This window comes from Pipistrellus hanaki (genome assembly GCF_964339955.1).
Source record: "Pipistrellus hanaki genome assembly, chromosome: 3".
Taxonomy (NCBI): Eukaryota; Metazoa; Chordata; class Mammalia; order Chiroptera; family Vespertilionidae; genus Pipistrellus; species Pipistrellus hanaki.
In genome coordinates, this window is record NC_140505.1 from 142,014,887 (window position 1) to 142,030,781 (window position 15,895).

Sequence of the window (15,895 nt, forward strand, 5' to 3'; positions counted from 1 at the left end):
TGATGAGGACCCAGATATTTCCATGACCTCAAAGTATCTTTCCACAAAACGCATTTTCATCCCAAAGAGGAAAAAAATAATTCGCAGGGGACAGGCATCATCTCAAGTCACCAAAGGTAACATCATCAGAGATGGAACAAATTGAAACCGTGCCCTGTCTGACACATCTCCACTTCCGTGGTCATCCTGCCAGAGATGTATAACCTGAATCAAATGATGAGGAAACACCAGATAAACTCAAGTTGAGGGGCATACGGTAAGAGTCCAGGTCACGACACTCAAGACGGAGACACGGTTACAGACTGAAGGAGACTAAGGAGACACAGCCACCAAAGGAGGTAGCACAGGATTCTGAACTGGATGCTCTGGCTGTGAAGGGCATTAGTGAGACAACTGGCAAAACTTGAATGGGGTCTGAGGATTAGAAGGCAGTCACGTGTCAATGTTAATCTCCTGATTTTGATGACTGTAGCATGGTTGAGAGAGAGTGTGTCCTTGTTTGTAGGGAGGGAATACACAGTAAAGTAGTGGGAGTGTTGGCGGGGGGAGGGGGGCATCAAATGATTCCCAAAAATGTCCTTTGTACTCTTTTTGCCACTTTTCATAAGTTAGAAATGATTCAAGAGAAAATAAAGTCCGAAAGGTTTATTTCAGCTGTGGCCTAAGCTGTGACTCTTTATCTCAATGAACACAAAGCCGCTGCCAGTCTGGTCAGCCAAACCTGTTCGTCCTGACAGTCAGGGACAGACTGCCAGGTGTGGGCTGGGCCAGCAGCTCTGTCCAGGGATCAAGGCCAGGCCAGAGGGCTGGGGTGCAGGCTGGGGGCCACGGCTTCCTTCCCCCTCAGCACTGAGCACTTGGGAGGAGTTGAAAGCTTGTGGGCCCTGGGCCCTGGGGCGGGAGAAAAAGCCAACCAGGAGTCCTCCCACACCCAGGAGCACCCAGAGAACCGGGAGAGGGCTGCCCGGAAGCCCTGTCTACAGGGCAGGTCCCTGGGGGTTTATGAGGTTTGGTTTTCTTCCCACCCAGCCAAGCTGCTGCTTTGTTTTCTGCATATTTTAGCAGGCGTCATGCTTTCCCTGAGAGAATTCTGCAAATTTCAAGCACAGAAAGGAATTCAATGTTTGTTGACACCCATGTCCTCTGCGCGGCTGTGAGCTGCTGCAAGGCAGGAGCCGAGCGGTGAACCCCTGTCACGCTCTCTCTCCCACTCCTCCCAGTTCCTAATAAGGGCTGGTCGCAGCAGGTGACTTCGGTGGGTTCTGACTTTTCTGCATGTCTGGGCAGCAGAGATAAGCCCCCATCACCACACCATTTCCCTCCACTTTCCCACGGGCAAAGGCCCGCTGAGGCACCTCACCCTAAATCACATCACCCGCATGAATATCCAGAATGGTGTTACCTGTCCTGAGAAGCCAATAAGTTCCTGGCTTCAGAGAAGCAAAGGCTCCTGGAAATAAGAAGTCAGACGTTGGAGATATGTGTGCTGTGGCTAAAATGTTGACCATTGCAAGGCACAGAGATCCGCATCCCCTTGGCCCACCCCAGGCATGAGTGCTGTCCATTGTGCTGAAAAGTCACACTTGACAGCAATGAGGAAGGACAGACCCCTGCCCAGAGTCAGGGTGTGGGAGAGTTCAGAGTAGGCATTTCCATGTCTCAGATGCTCACCAAAGCCTGGAAACACTCCTCTGAGTCCTCGTTGGAGACCGCTGGGATCTAGATGAATGAGAGGTCCTCAGGAACCAGGCAGGAAAGCTGGCTTCAGAAGCTCTAATGAAGAAGGAGTCCCCAAGTCAGGCCCAGGTCTGGAGTTCCTGCCCCAGCAGCAGCAGCAGCAGCAGCAGGACTTCTAAGACACCCTTGGGCCCTTTTCAGGCTATTCCATCTGGAAAACATGGAGATATCACAGAGCCTGTGTCAACAATGCTGCAACCCACAGGCCTGGGGTGCTCAATTCAGTACCAGAGGCTCCCTTTCCCACCTCCAGCTACTGGAACAGGGTGTCATGATAGGTGGCAACCGGCCTGTGTCTGCTCTTCCCTGGGTCCAGCATCTGACCCCAGTGTGACCACCCTCCGCCCTGACCTGGGTCTGACTCATGCTTCTAGAATGGAACCCGAGGGTTCCTGCTGCCCTGCAGTAGCTGACGCACAGCTGGTCCAGGAGGGCTGCACAAGAGATTCCAGGCGGCCCTCAGGGAGGAATTATCTGTGGTTCCCTGAGAACTCACCACGTGCCAGGCATCAGGCATGCCGCCGCATTTCATTGGTATAGTGACCTGTGAGGAATTTCTGCTCTTTTCTAGAAAAAAAAAAATGAGCAGGAAGTTCAGAGAGAATCATGCAGAGATGACTTCAAAGGCCAATCTCTCAGCACTAAGCACAGCTACCCACTCACCCTCAGGGAACACCCTGGGCCAGACAGCACCAAACCTGGGAGCCAGCCTTTGCTCACTGATTCCTCCGGGCAGCATGTGTGGGGCTTCCTGCACTCTGCTTTGTGCCTGCTTAGTCCTGGAGGGCAGCCTGTAGGAGGCCCACTCAGCTCTCCTGAAGGAGCCAGGCTTAGCTGGGAAAGGGAGCACCCAAGCCCACCAAGGCAGAGACAGGTGCTCCATTGCCTGCTGGCATGTTGCCTCAGTGGCCAGGGAGGGGTCTGTGGTTGGGTCTGAGGCATCCGTTGGGCAGTGTGCCCCTGCACCCAGCAGGTGCTTCAGGGCAAGAGGTGTGTGTCCCCTCCACCGGCCTCGGCCCCCCGGGGGTGGGCAGCTGAGGGAGGCAGCCTCCTGTGGCTTCAGGTGTCTGGCTGATGTCAGACCTGAGGAATGCATGGAACTCACTGGGGGCTGAGGCATTTCTTTAAAAGCTTATAAATCACTAACTACTTCCACTTTCAGCTCAGCCCCACCCCTGGCCTAGAAGGACTCCGTCTCCGCACATACACAAAAACAGCTTCCCCCAGGCCCTCTGTGCTGCTCACGTGTGACCGCAGCATTGCAGATCCAAATGGCCACCCTCCTGGGAGTCTCCTATGCCCCGCACTACAGTGAAAACACGTGTACACATGAGCCTGTCACAGCAGTGAGAGCGCCATGCACACACTCACAGCCCTTTACCCCTTCGCACACACAGCCAGATGTCTTCATGCTACTCCCCGTTCAGTGGTGTCCCCAGGTGCAGATGAGCTCCTACTTAGCAGAGCCCTCAGGCTCCTCCAGGTATCCCTGGAAACATGTGCCTTTCTCTATCACATGAACTCTCGTGTGTACACACTCACAAGTACACAGAGGACTTACACAGAGGCAAAAGCCTGCAGAGCCCACATGCCATTCACACACTTGTGTGCACTCTACACCCACACAGACACAGACATGGATATCGGCAGGATGTACACACTCAAATCAAACACCCACACCAGACACTCACATGTGTGCATGTATGACATACTATGCCCAAGTGTCCACACACCATTCACACACTCATGCAAATAAGTGGGATCTGCCAGGTGCCTGGTGTGAGAATTTGAGCTGGTAGTCAGGGACTGACAGGAAGCTGCAATCCCTAGACTCACCTGCAGAGGCCATTGCCCTGTCCACAGTCCCAGCCTGGGCTCTGAAGGGCAGTCCTTGGGCACAGTCCTCCCACCACCTGAGGCAGTAGGTGGCACTGTGAGGCCTTGGGCTGGGCCAGCGTGCTCCCCTGCCCCCCCTACAACCACAACCACTACCCCAGTGGTGGGTGGGATGACATTCTGCTCCAAGAGGGGAGAATGGGCAGCTTGAGTCTGAGTGGGGGCCAGTGAGTAAAAGAGAACCAGAGGGAAGATGAGGAGGTACTGAGGGAAAACAGAGGAGATGGGAAGGAATGGGGGGAAGAAGAAGGAAGAAATGGGGGTATATGGAAAAGATGGTGCCAGAGATGGAAGGGAATCTTTAGAGGGAAGAAGGATGGGAGGGGAGTGAGAGAGAGGAGGCCGAAGAGCAGGGGAGAGAGGGTGCACGAAGGCAGTGACAGGAACCCATGGGGTGGGCAGGGGAGTGAGGGAATAACCCTTTTCCTCTCTCTCCTGGGCTGTCTGGACCACCCTCCACCCTGGCCCCACTGGCTGCAATCCCCCGAGGGATGTCCTCAGCCTCAGCACCCTGGCCAGCCCCTACCTGACACCCACATGAGGACAGCTTCCAAGGAGACCCGGGTGGCAGGTGCCGGAGCAGGAGGCCACTGGGGCCTGAGCATCTCTCTTCCCGCTCTCTCGGCCCCTGGGCTAATTGTTTCTATCCAGGGCTTGTGGCATTGGAAGATAGCTGTGGAAGGCAAAGATGTAGAGACTCTCAGAGCTTGGTAAATCCAGGGTTCTCACCCCTTTGTGTCTAAGCCGTCACCCACCTTCCCTTCCTTCCAGCCCTGGGGGCCCGGCCCCATTCTCACAGCACTGGGACAGGATTGGATGGTAAACCTGGTGAGCTGAAATGTTCTGAGGGCGGATTACAAAGGCAACTAGGGGGCCTTGGGCCCAGGACCTTGTCCAACGGCTCTTCACCCTGGACACACTCCCGAAACCCTGGCCCTCCAGCCCCTCTCAGAGCACTCCCAGAGCTCGGTCATCATGCCCGCAGCCCGCCTGGGCCATTCTGTGGCAGTGGGGGCCTGTTGGCCACAGGCTCTGCCTCTCCTGGTTTCTGTGTCTCAGAATTCAGGCCCAGATGGGGAAACAGTGAATGTCCCTTAATGGGGTCACTGAGGGCCTATCCTCTGTGGAGCTGACCAGACTTTGAGGCCTAAAAGGAGGAATTGACGGAGCCAAGGCCACAGTCGAGCCCCTGGCCTGCTCTTCTCCAGCACCACCCTGGGCCTCGCCTCCCCCTGCAGTCCTGTATCCCACCTACCCCCTCATCTGGGCTCCAAACCACCTCCCAGCAGAGTCCCAGCCCTCTCACCCAGCAGGGCCCCCTCAACTTTCAGCTCCAGAATCACACACCCACTTCACAATCATCCCACCCCCTTCATCCCCAGAGGCATGCCAGCCCCTTCATCACTCCCTCCTCCATGAAACCTGGAGTCAGACCACATCCTTCTTCTTTCCCTCAGCACTGCAGCCCTTGCATCTAACCACGTCTCCCCCTGATTAATGCCCTTCAGCGGTCCCCACCGCCCCCTGAGACGGTGCACACGCCTCACTGTGGCATTCAAGACCCCCGTGTATTTTCCTGGCCTCTTCTCCGCCCAGCACACCCAAAGCCGTCCACCCAGGGTCTGCTTTCCAGCACATACTGCTTTCAGGTCCTTCAGGTCCCCACACAGGGGATTGAGCGCAGCCCTCAGAGCTCCCATCATTCCCTGTGCTCCCCCCTCAACCCCTCCAAATGCCTGTCTGAATCCCCTCCATGCAGGCAGGACCCAGTCAATTTTTGCCAATTGATTACCCTCAGCACCTGACTACTGCTGAGCTCCTAGCAAGTGTTTGATTAACATCATTTAATAATTGTTAGGTTCTAACTCTTTTTTTAACCCTCCCCAGAGGATATGTTTTATTTTCATTGATTTTTAAAAAGAGAGGGGGAGAGAGAGGAGAGAGAAACATCCATCAGTTGCCTCCCGTACACATCCCAGCTGGGAATTGAACCCACAGCTTTTTGGTTATGGAATGATACTCCAACCAACTCAGGCCCCTCACCAGTGTTAGACTCTAACTCTTTCATGGATAAGGTGTCTGGCTCCCTCTCTACCTGTGCTGCCAAGGAGACCCTCGGTGGGTGGCTAGGGCTCGGTTCCCCCTCAGCCCTCATTCTCTTGCTCCTTCCCTGCCCCTCTTCACGGGGTTCACAGCAGCAGCAGGGTCACCGCAGCACCTGAGGCTTCAAGACTATCCCTGGGAGAGTTGGCTTGAAGCCTGGCCACAAGTCTGGGGGCACACGTTATTGACACAGAGCTCCCTGCATGCCTAATCCCCTTGACAATGTAAGACCAATGGTCAGCCAAGAAGGCCTGGACCCTCCCCACTCCCAACCCCACGCCTACCTGCAGGTCACTAGAGCTTCTGAAGAGCCACCCAGAAACCCCAAAGCATGACATCACTCTCTTCTCAACAGCTTTCCCAACTCCTTCACTTCCTGGGACAGCTAGAGCAGGGGGAACGAGACATGTAGGCCTTGCCCTTGGAAGGTGAGGAATGAGCCTGTCACTCAGGGCCCAGACAATTCCAGGGACAGAGAGGCCAAGAGGCAGGCAGGGGGATGTTCCTGGATGATAGCAGTAACCCGGTAATAATGGCTACCCCTCATTAAGCACTTACTCAGTACAAGACTCCACGCTAAGCTATTTATAGACGCTTTCTCGGTTCATCCTTCCCATAAGTCCATGGGGTAGATATAGTCTTTATTTTACAAATTGAAAAAGGAAGCTCAGAGAGATGTAGCAAGCTGTGCGGCATCACACTGCTAACCAGGGGTGGAGCTGAAACGCAAGTCCAGAGCCTCTACCCTTCCCATCCCGTTCCCTGCTCACTCCAAACTCTGGGTGAGGGCTTATGACTTGCATTCCAAAAACGCCTTGAGGGATCCCCATTGCCCCTAGCATAACCTCTCCCATCTGAGGCCCTCCACCATCTGGCCCCTGCCTGCCTTCCAGCAGTTAACCCCATCCACACTACCATGCCTCAGATTTCAATCTCACCACTTTCCAAGTTGAGCCCTCTGAGCTTAGCTCCTGCTGTTCACTCGGTCTCCAACGATGGCCCCATTTTACAGATGAGAAACACAGAGGATTAAGAATGCTGAGTAGGTAGCCCAAGGTCATGCAGCAATTGAGCCTGGTTAGAACCCAGGTCATTAGAGCATCAAGCAATAAAGCATTAATTTGTGTTACAGACAATTAGGGAATGGGAATTAGCAGAACATGCTGTTAATAGTGCAGAAGGTAGAGGAGAGGAATCAGGTAGATTCTGGAGTGGAGGAGGGCCAGGCTAGACCTTGAGGAACGGCAAGGCCTGAGTAGGTGAACCTGAGAGGGGAAAGATGAGAAAAATACAGAAACAAGAGAAAAAAAGAGAGGGAGAGAGAGGCTTGTCGATATGTTATGATGGAAAGGGCTGTGGAACAGGGGTCAAGAGACTCACAGTGTCCCCCAAAATATTGAGTGATCTTGGGCAAAGGCCTCTGCTCTCAGTGGGGCGCCTTGTCTGTAAATGAAAGGTCTGAGCCTTGATGGTCTCGAGAGTTCCCTACGGCACTGACATCCTAGGGTTCTGTTTGTGTTGCCACTGCATCATGAAACACGGGGTCTGACCCCAGACCCACTGACATGGGCACTGGCTTGTGCGCTAAGATCGGACAGGAGCCAGCAGTCAGCATGGCACCTGACAGGACACACCCAAGGGCTGGCCCCGGTTACATGCCAGGAGTCACCCATGCAGCCCTCGTCTCCGCGCATTCTTGCTAGAAGCATGCGGCGACTTGCTACCGTGGGTCCGGTCCTGCAGAAGCTGGGACACAGGGGTGAGTGAGTCAGGGTGGAAGTGTGGGCTCAGCATATGCCCACCACCAGCTAACATTCTAGACCCAGTTCATCCTCAGAAAAGGGGGAAGGAAATGGGGGTGGGGGGGGGGGGCTTAGATAAATGGCAGAGGAAATTTCCTATGAGTAAAAGTGGGAATATCAGAGCTAGATAAATGGTCTGTCTGCCAAATTAGAGGACATTTGGTGAACAAGAAGGGTCCCCCAATCAAGACAGCATTGCACCCAATTAGAGAGACCATCAGACCATCAGCAAAGGAGCCTAAGGGAGCCTATGGTAGACAACCCGGATGCAGCTCGAGGGCTCAGAGCCAGCTAGGAGCAGAAAGAGATTGGACATACATATGTGTGCATTTGCACACACAGGCCCACGCACACACACACACACACACGCACACACATACACAGGCACACACACACATCTGCACGAAGACCCCCAAGTCAGGTGGTCCTCTCCCCACGGCCAGACTGAGCCCTTCAAACTACTCTCCCTCTTGAGGAGTGTGCCCTTCCTGTGACCACGACGGGCAGCGGGAAGGCAGCAGGTCTTGCTGCCTCGCCTTGCTTCCCACGTTGCAGGGCTGATGTGCTCGCTTCCTTCCTGACTCAGGATGCGTCAAACAGAAGCAAGCCCACCCGCCCTGCGTGATGGACTTCCACCCGGAGCAGGAACTCACCTCTTACCGTTTCTGCCTGTTGAACCTCCAACTCTTGCCCTCAAGCACCCTATCCTGTTCACCCCTGAATCCTAAATGCAGATGTGAGGAAGTTCCCCCAGGGGCGCACCTCCCTGGACTTGAAGATATATGCCACGCTGGAGACTCGGGTGCAAGGACAAGCTTCCCTGCTCACTGGCTGCCAAGCCTTAGCCTGAGTGTCCAAGCTCTGCAAGGTCATGGTGAAGGTCACAAGGAAACTGCCTACAAAGCACTTGGCACAGAGGACGCCCTCCATGAGGGAGGGAGCTGCAATCATCACTAACGTGTATCCTTAATTTCAATACCGCCCCCCCAATCCCACCATCCCATCTCTTGAGTAGGAAATCCTCCTTGAAGTCTAATCTCAAGCCTTCGATCCGTGACACTCAACGGTGCTCCACCTTTGTTGAAATCTGGGCACTGAGGTGGCTGAGACCACACGGGCTGGTTGGAGGAGCTGCCTGGCTGGAAGGGGCTGGGAGGGAGATTACAGAGGCGCCAGGCCCAGGGCTCTGCCATGCACCTGCCGCGGCTCCAGCAGAGATCGGGGGCCGGCCAACTGACCCCGCCCCATGATCTCATGGCTGCGTTTGCCAGGTGCTGGCTCAGGGAGCAGGTGCTGACAGTGAGGCCTGGGCACGGAGCCCAAGGACGAGACGTGAGGCCAACAACAGAGCTGTCCCCACAGGGCTCAACTCGAGGTCCCTCTGACCTCCACGTATGGTCTCTAGCTAGGATCTAGGTTCCTCACCCAGGCCCCTTCATGCTGCCCAATAGCCCCCTCCCACTGTGGACCTCTCCCCAAAGGACAATGAATTGGGGGGGGCTCCCCCTTCTTCTCCAGGGATCAGTCTGCCATCTCATCCTTTCCCGTGTGTCTCTCCTCCAAACTACCAGCCCTGAAGGGTGCTGTTGTGGAGAGTCGGCCAGACGGGAGATGAATGACCAAATGCTGTCATTTCTGAGGTTGCTGCAGACACGCATCTAAGTGTCAGTTATAAAATGACTCTGAGTCTCAAAGAGACACCTCTGTCCCAGTTTCGGGGCGTCCCTTGAGGTGAGGACAGACCAGGAGTCAACGCCAGCCCCCAAGTTCTCCTGTGTGCTGATGCTTAGCCCCTCCCCACCTCACTCTCTCCCCATCACACAAACTCTGTCCTCCCTTCCGAGTCCCTGTCTGAAGGAAGGAGGGCGCTCTGAGCATCCAAGGTGTCTCTCCGCTGCTCAGCCGCAGGCCCAGCCCTGCAGCAGCGAAGCACAGGACAGGCTGACCGCGGCCACCCTCCACCCTATACGCACCCTGACCCCCTTCGAGGGAGACAACAGACCTTACTAGCATTCCTCCCCATTTCTCCTAAGCTCCAAGCCGCCCCCCACACTCCTCCCTGGTCTTTTTCCCCAGACAACCCACAGAAAGGACAGCTGGCTGGACCACATGCCAAACTGGGCCAAACTCCCTGGAGAGGAAGCCCTGTCCCAAGGCTGCACCTCATTTCCATGTCATCATCAAGGGGCGCCAAGGGGTTAGGCAGATGTGCGGCTGGACAGCCCCCACCCAGGAGGCAGGGCACATTCCCAGGGTACCAGGTCACTGAGCCAGGGATCAGGAATGCTTCCACCGCCGGGATGTGGGTGCCGGCTGCTCCCCTCCTCCCCCACCCCAAGGAAGCCTGTCCCTCCCCATCCTGCTCCACACCCCGTGCTCTGGGAAGCCTCCCCCAGCCAACCCCACCCAGCTCTTAGCTTCTCCCGTGTCCCCTCGGCGTTTTCCCGTATTCCTGGGCCCAGGTTTATATGTTGTTTTGCAAATGTTCTCATAAAGCCGAATCTCCCACGGTCATCGCTGGTCCTGAGAGTCCCATTAGACCCATTTTCCTCGAGGGTTAGTCCCTACCCTTGCAGGGGTCTTCAAACTACGGCCCGAGGGCCACATGCAGCCCCCAGGGGAGTCTGATCCTGCCCGCCAGGTTTTTTGGGCAGTGAGCGCAGCCAAGGTGTTACAGTAGGAATTAGTAGTTCATATAGTCCGGCCCTCCAGCTCTCTGAGGGACCGTGATCTGGCCCCCACTTTAAAAAGTTTGAGGACCCCTGCCTTAAGGAGTGCCCAGGAAGGCTCTGGAATCTATGTCACATCTCTCTTCCTGCAATTTTTTTCCCCCTCTTGATAACCAAGCAACTGAAGAAACTCCCAACAATAAGCAAGCTTCTCCTGTTCTAGTTCCCGCCAGGCTGCCCGGGAGACCCCAGATAAGGATGTATCAGGGCGGGAGTCTCTGGGGAGTGAGTACCTCGAACAGGCAAGCTTCTCTTCAAGGGAAGCTTCTCCCTTTGGAGCGCTGCAAACCCCTCTGAGACCAGGTGCCCTCTTCCCAGCCTCTGGAACCAATGTGTGTCCCCACCAGCACACCCAGCCTTCCCCTCAGACGCTGCAGCAGGATGCAGGGAGAGATGGGCCTGGGGCTGAGCCTCAGCTCTCACACTTCCTAATTGGGTGGGCACAACTCAGTGCTCCGGACCCTGACTCCCTATCTGTGAAATGGGCGCAATAAGAAAACCACTTGGAGAGAGTGGTAAGGGCTAGAGCAAGCACTGTTGCGTCCCCATTTTGCAGAACGAGACACTGCAAGTCACTTCAAGGTCACACAGCTAGTTCCAAGGGCGCATTCCTTAACCCAGGAAACCTTCTGAGTCCCTGCTGAACAGGCAGATACCAGGCTTATCTGCTTATCTAGATAAGCTTCTGGGAGGAGGAGGCCGGCTGTAAGTAGGAAACAACAGTCAACAGAGTAGGTTCAAAGCGAGGAGAGGCTCAACAAGTTGCTTCGGACTCACAGAAAGGGGCCAGCAGCCCCTCCTCAGCTCCTCCCTTCCTAGCCCAGAAGCCGGTTTTAACTTTGCTTCAATAATAAAAGGCATGTCAGTGGTGTCTACAAAAGAGGCTTCGGTGTTGGGACTCCACACAAGGTGGCTTGTCCTGGACTCTGTGAACGCCTGGGCTGCCCAAACGCCCCCACCCGCAGACCAAAGCGGCCTGGCACAGCTGCCCAGCTGCAGGTAGACGGAGGCAGGGCCCAGACCCCGGCTCCCACCCAGGAATTCCACCAGGCCCCTGAAATTCCCAGCCCACCCAGAAGGCTGTGGGGAGGCTGGGTTTATGGGTCTCCTCACCCCCAGTGGGAAATGTGTTGAGCTCAACAACATCTCTGGCCACGGGCCCCAGTGCTCCTGTGGCTCTAAATGATGGGGCAGAAGCCGGGTCATTAGGCAAGGGAGACTGTCATTAGTGCAGGTGATGCCACCCTGACAGACAATGGCAAACAGTCATTAGCGGCTGTGTCACAGGGTGAGGCAATGCTGGCGGGTGCAGGGATCCGGCTCACCCCCTCCGGCTGGCGGGGCGCACACTCGCATTCACATGCTTACATACACGGGTGAGAAAGCACACACTCTCGCACATTTGCCTGTTCACACACTCACAAACAGAAGTGTAAGTAGACATACATTCACACACTCACACACACACACACACACACACACTCACACACACACACACACTCACACACACACACTCACACACACACTCACACACACATACACACTCACTCACACACACACACACACACACACACACACACTCACACAGAGGCTGAACAGACACACGGCCCAAAGACACTCCATACAGGCAGGGGAGCAGGGCCCCTCGGTCCTTCCACAGCCAGGTACCCAGACACACAGACATCCCCTGTCCTGAAAGAGACGTGAAGACCCTCCAGGGCCTCAGAACAACAGGACTCTCAGACACCTTCTCCCATCCCACCCACTCCCTGTTTCACAGTCCAGCACCAGGAGAAAGATACCACACTAAGTGCAAGATCAGGAAGCCTGGGCCTGCCCTGAAAGAGGGACCATTTGGTTTTAGCACTTTAGCCCCCTCTGCACCCTAGCCCTAATGGCTAGCACATGCCCTGCCTCCCTTGACACCAAGAAACGGGCTGCTGGGGCATGTTTCTAAGAACTCTTGAGTCCCAGCAAGGGAGAGACAGAAGGGGAGGCTGAGGTCAGTGGAGGAGAGTACCTGAAATCTAGCCTCTGCTCCAGTTTTGAATCTTCCCTCCCACCCACCGCCCACATCCCCGACTCCCAGTTCAGAAATGTGGGCAGGGCACAGGACGACAGGCAGCCTAGTGTGGTGAGCAGAGCATAGTCACCAGGCAGGTAAGGAAGAAGGGGACAGAATAAAGGCTGAGTCCTCAGCTCAGGTCCTACTTCTGCCACCAGCTAGGTGTATTAGTTCCCTGCTGCTGTTATAACAAACCACCACAAACTCAGTGGTTTAAAACAAGAGCTGCTTTATCTTACAGTTTGGAGGTCAGAGGTCCACATGCATCTCAATGAGCAGAAAGCAAGGTGCCTGCAGGGGTGTGCTCCTTCCTCAGGTACTACAAGATCTTTTCCCCACCTTTTCCAGCGTCTGAAGCCACCCCCTTCCTAGGCTCCCCTTCCATCTTCAAGGCCAGTGATGGCCAGTGGAGACTTTCGCACGTCCCATCACTCTTCTGCCTGCCTCTCCCCCATTCGAAGGACCCTTGTGATCACACAGGACCCACTCGGATAATCCAGGATACTCTCTCCATCTCCGGATCTTTAACTCCATCCCATCAGCAAAGGCCTTTTGGCCATGTCAGGTGACAGTCACAGGTGCCGAGGATGAAGACATGGACTTTTTGGGGGTCCATCGTTCTGCTTGCCACACTAGGTGAACTTGGACACGTCATTAACCTCCCAGAGACTCGGCATCCTCAACTGCAACCTAAAAACAACTCCCACCACAAGAGCTGTGGTCACATGGCTGTAGGAAGCCCCCGCACACGGAGCACTGTGCCTCGCTCTCAGAGGCCGAGGGGGCTCCTGGTCAAGGGGACTGCCCTCTCCCTGTCGGGCTTCCAGAGGACAGAGGAGGCTGTGCGGCAGGAGGAAGGTGGGTGAGGGCGGCAGAGGTGGTCTCTGCGGGCCTGGGCAGGGCTCACCATGAGAGGGTGTGGGTGTCGGTAAGGATCCCTGGATCTGGGCAGCGGCAAGGCCCTGGCCTGAGGAGCGTCATCCGCGTGGCCGTGGGCACACACACCCGCAGTGACCTGAGATAAGGAAGCAGGTGGGGCCGGGGCACGCTGCTCCTGCTTCTCCCTGACTTCCTCTCCCTCATCTGCTGCCATCTGTTTGCAGGCCCCGGGGCCAGAGGGTGGGCAGAGGCCCCGGACCAGGCTGCTATTACCCTGCTAAGTGCAGACTGCGGGACGATGGCCGGGAAGATAGGTCGCACGTAGAGGAATCGCCTTCTGGAAAACACTCATTAGCCCCCAGTCTCGCCCAGCACTGTTTTCCACTCCGGAGCAACCATGGCACCTCCGAGAGGCGCTGAGGTCGTCAGATTCCCACCAGCTGGTCTGCTCCATGCAGCGCCCAGTCCTGCGGCCCAGCCCGGAGCCCCTGCTCCTCGCCCACCCGCTGTGACTTCCTGTCCCTGGCCCATCCCCACCCCAACTCATCTCTCATCTCCCAGCCCCCGGCTCCTCCCAGCTTTTCCCAAAACCTTGACTGTGGGCTGATTCTAACCCACCTGAGGAGCCTGGGCGGGGGGCTGTGTTTGGAGGTAGAAGAACAGGTGCAAATCCCACACATTTGAACAACAGGATGCAGGGTGCCCGCCCCTTGAGCGGCATTGGGGAGATGAAATCGGGCCACCTGTGTGAGCAGTGTTTGTGAGCCTGGGTACTCATCTGGGTAATGGGGACACGTGCAAGGACTTCCTCCTCCTTTTGTCCCTAAGACATGGCGAGTGGGGCTGGCCCTGGACCAGCCTTCCGTGGCCTCCTCGGAGACTGCCCACATCTCGCTGCATCAGGAGATTCCCCAACAGGTGCTGGGGAAGAAGCTAGAGGGAGGGAGGGAGAGTGGACCCAGCTACCTGCATAAGGGAGGCCCTGATAATGGTGCTGAGTGCATGAAGTCTCACCTCTGAGCTCCTCCCGCTTGCCAGGCCCCAACCCCGTACTAGGGAGGCCAAGATGAATGAACCATAAGCCATGTGTGAGTCCCCGAGATCTGTCCTGAGAGACGGCTGCGTGCCCTGTGTGGGCACTGAGGACCCCTGGGGGGTGGGACGTCCCTGCATGCGGGGTGGTCTGCAGGCTGGTGGCTACCCACCTGGCTGAGGCTCCCCAGGGCTGGCTGGCCCAAGTCAGCTGGCACTGCACCCAGCGCCACCCTGGGCTGCTGCCATCCTGGCAGACTGGCAGAGGTCGGGCACTGATTATTCAACAGGGAGCTGAACATGGTTTCGGTCTATTATCAGGGCAGATAAAGGCAGTGGCTGAAGCTTGGGGAGCGGTTTGGGCTTACAAATAAGAATCTCCAAAAGCCCTACCACTCCCCTGCCCTGCCTTTGTCTGCCGCTTTGCCTTCCAGTCCCTCCTTGATCCTCTGTGCAGGCAGCCCCGGGGAGGGCACAGCTCCTAAAGAGCCGTGTGCAGTGCCAGGAACAGAAGGCCGAGGACACTGGGACCAGGGGCTGCTGGATGGGAGGAGACCCCAGAGTTCAGAAAGCTCTGCGCGGGAGGCAGAGGGAGCCCGGATGCGAGGAGAACACCAGTCACCACTTTCCGCATTTATCCTTGTGTTTGCCCCACAGCCCGGCACCCAGGATCAGGCACCCAGGAGAGAGGCAAAAAGCATTTCCTGAATGAAGGCACAAATGCCGGGTAGGCAAGATGGCGGGCTGGTTTCTCCAGGGACCAGAATTCTGTCCTGGGGGCACTCAGGAGAGGGGAATCAGGGTCCCCAGCCCTGTCTAGTGGTAGAAGAAAGAGACCTTGACTAAGGGAGCCACAGAAACAAGTGCTAAATAGTAGCCGGCACCGGGCCTTAATTCCACAACTATTTCCTGCCCACCTACTATGTGCCAGTGATGATAGAGCAGTGAACAAAACTTTCATCCTGGGGGCTGTTTGCAAGAGCTCTTCTGCTCAAAGGACATGGGAGGGTCTGTTTGGGGAAACTTTCTGCAGGGAGGGGCAGGCAGAGCAGGCTGAGTGGCCAACGTGAAGGCTCGGAGGCAGACAGGAAGGTGGTGCCTGTGAGCCGAAGGAGAAACACGGTGTTTGGCTCAGGGCTGAGAAACGAGGGTTGCTGGAAGAAGCCTTCCTTGTGGGCTGAGCAGCCAGGCACAGGGGTGGGATGGGAAGTGGCAGGAGGCCACTGAGAGTGCTGTGGCCAGGACCTGGAATGTCCTATGGAGGAAGGAAGCCGATGGGAAGGCCCGGTGTGTCCGAGGAGCAAGGAGCTTCTGTCCCTGGCCCATCCCCACTCCAACTCTTCTCTCATCTCCCTAGTCCCGCCTGGGAGGCGGGAGCCACCAGAGGAAGTGGGGCCCTGTTTGAGTTTCCCTTTGTGCAATTCTCCTTCCTGCTCTCTCCACCCAGGAGCAGGCCTGGCAACCGTGCCAAATGCCACTGACATGAACCCAGCACCCCCATCGCCAGGCGTGGGCTGGGGTTCCCTGTCGGCTGGGCCTACCCTACACCTGGCTCAGGGGGACCAACCCCCACGTGCTTCACCCACAGGCGGGACACCTAAGGAGAGGGGCGGGGGCCTATGGCTGGGTCCCTGCCCTGCCCCAAATGCATG

General features: G+C 56.3%; 1 long non-coding RNA gene across 1 annotated transcript; it reads right to left on the bottom strand.

Annotated features, from left to right (window-relative positions):
* Positions 1-264: 264 nt before the first annotated feature.
* On the bottom strand, positions 265-4,724 carry LOC311619323. Its single transcript, XR_014794471.1, has 4 exons — positions 4,160-4,724; positions 2,234-2,304; positions 1,672-1,888; positions 265-1,450 (listed from the first exon to the last, which is right to left on the bottom strand). It is a non-coding gene; the product is annotated as an uncharacterized lncRNA (long non-coding RNA).
* Between the last annotated feature and the right edge of the window lie 11,171 nt (positions 4,725-15,895).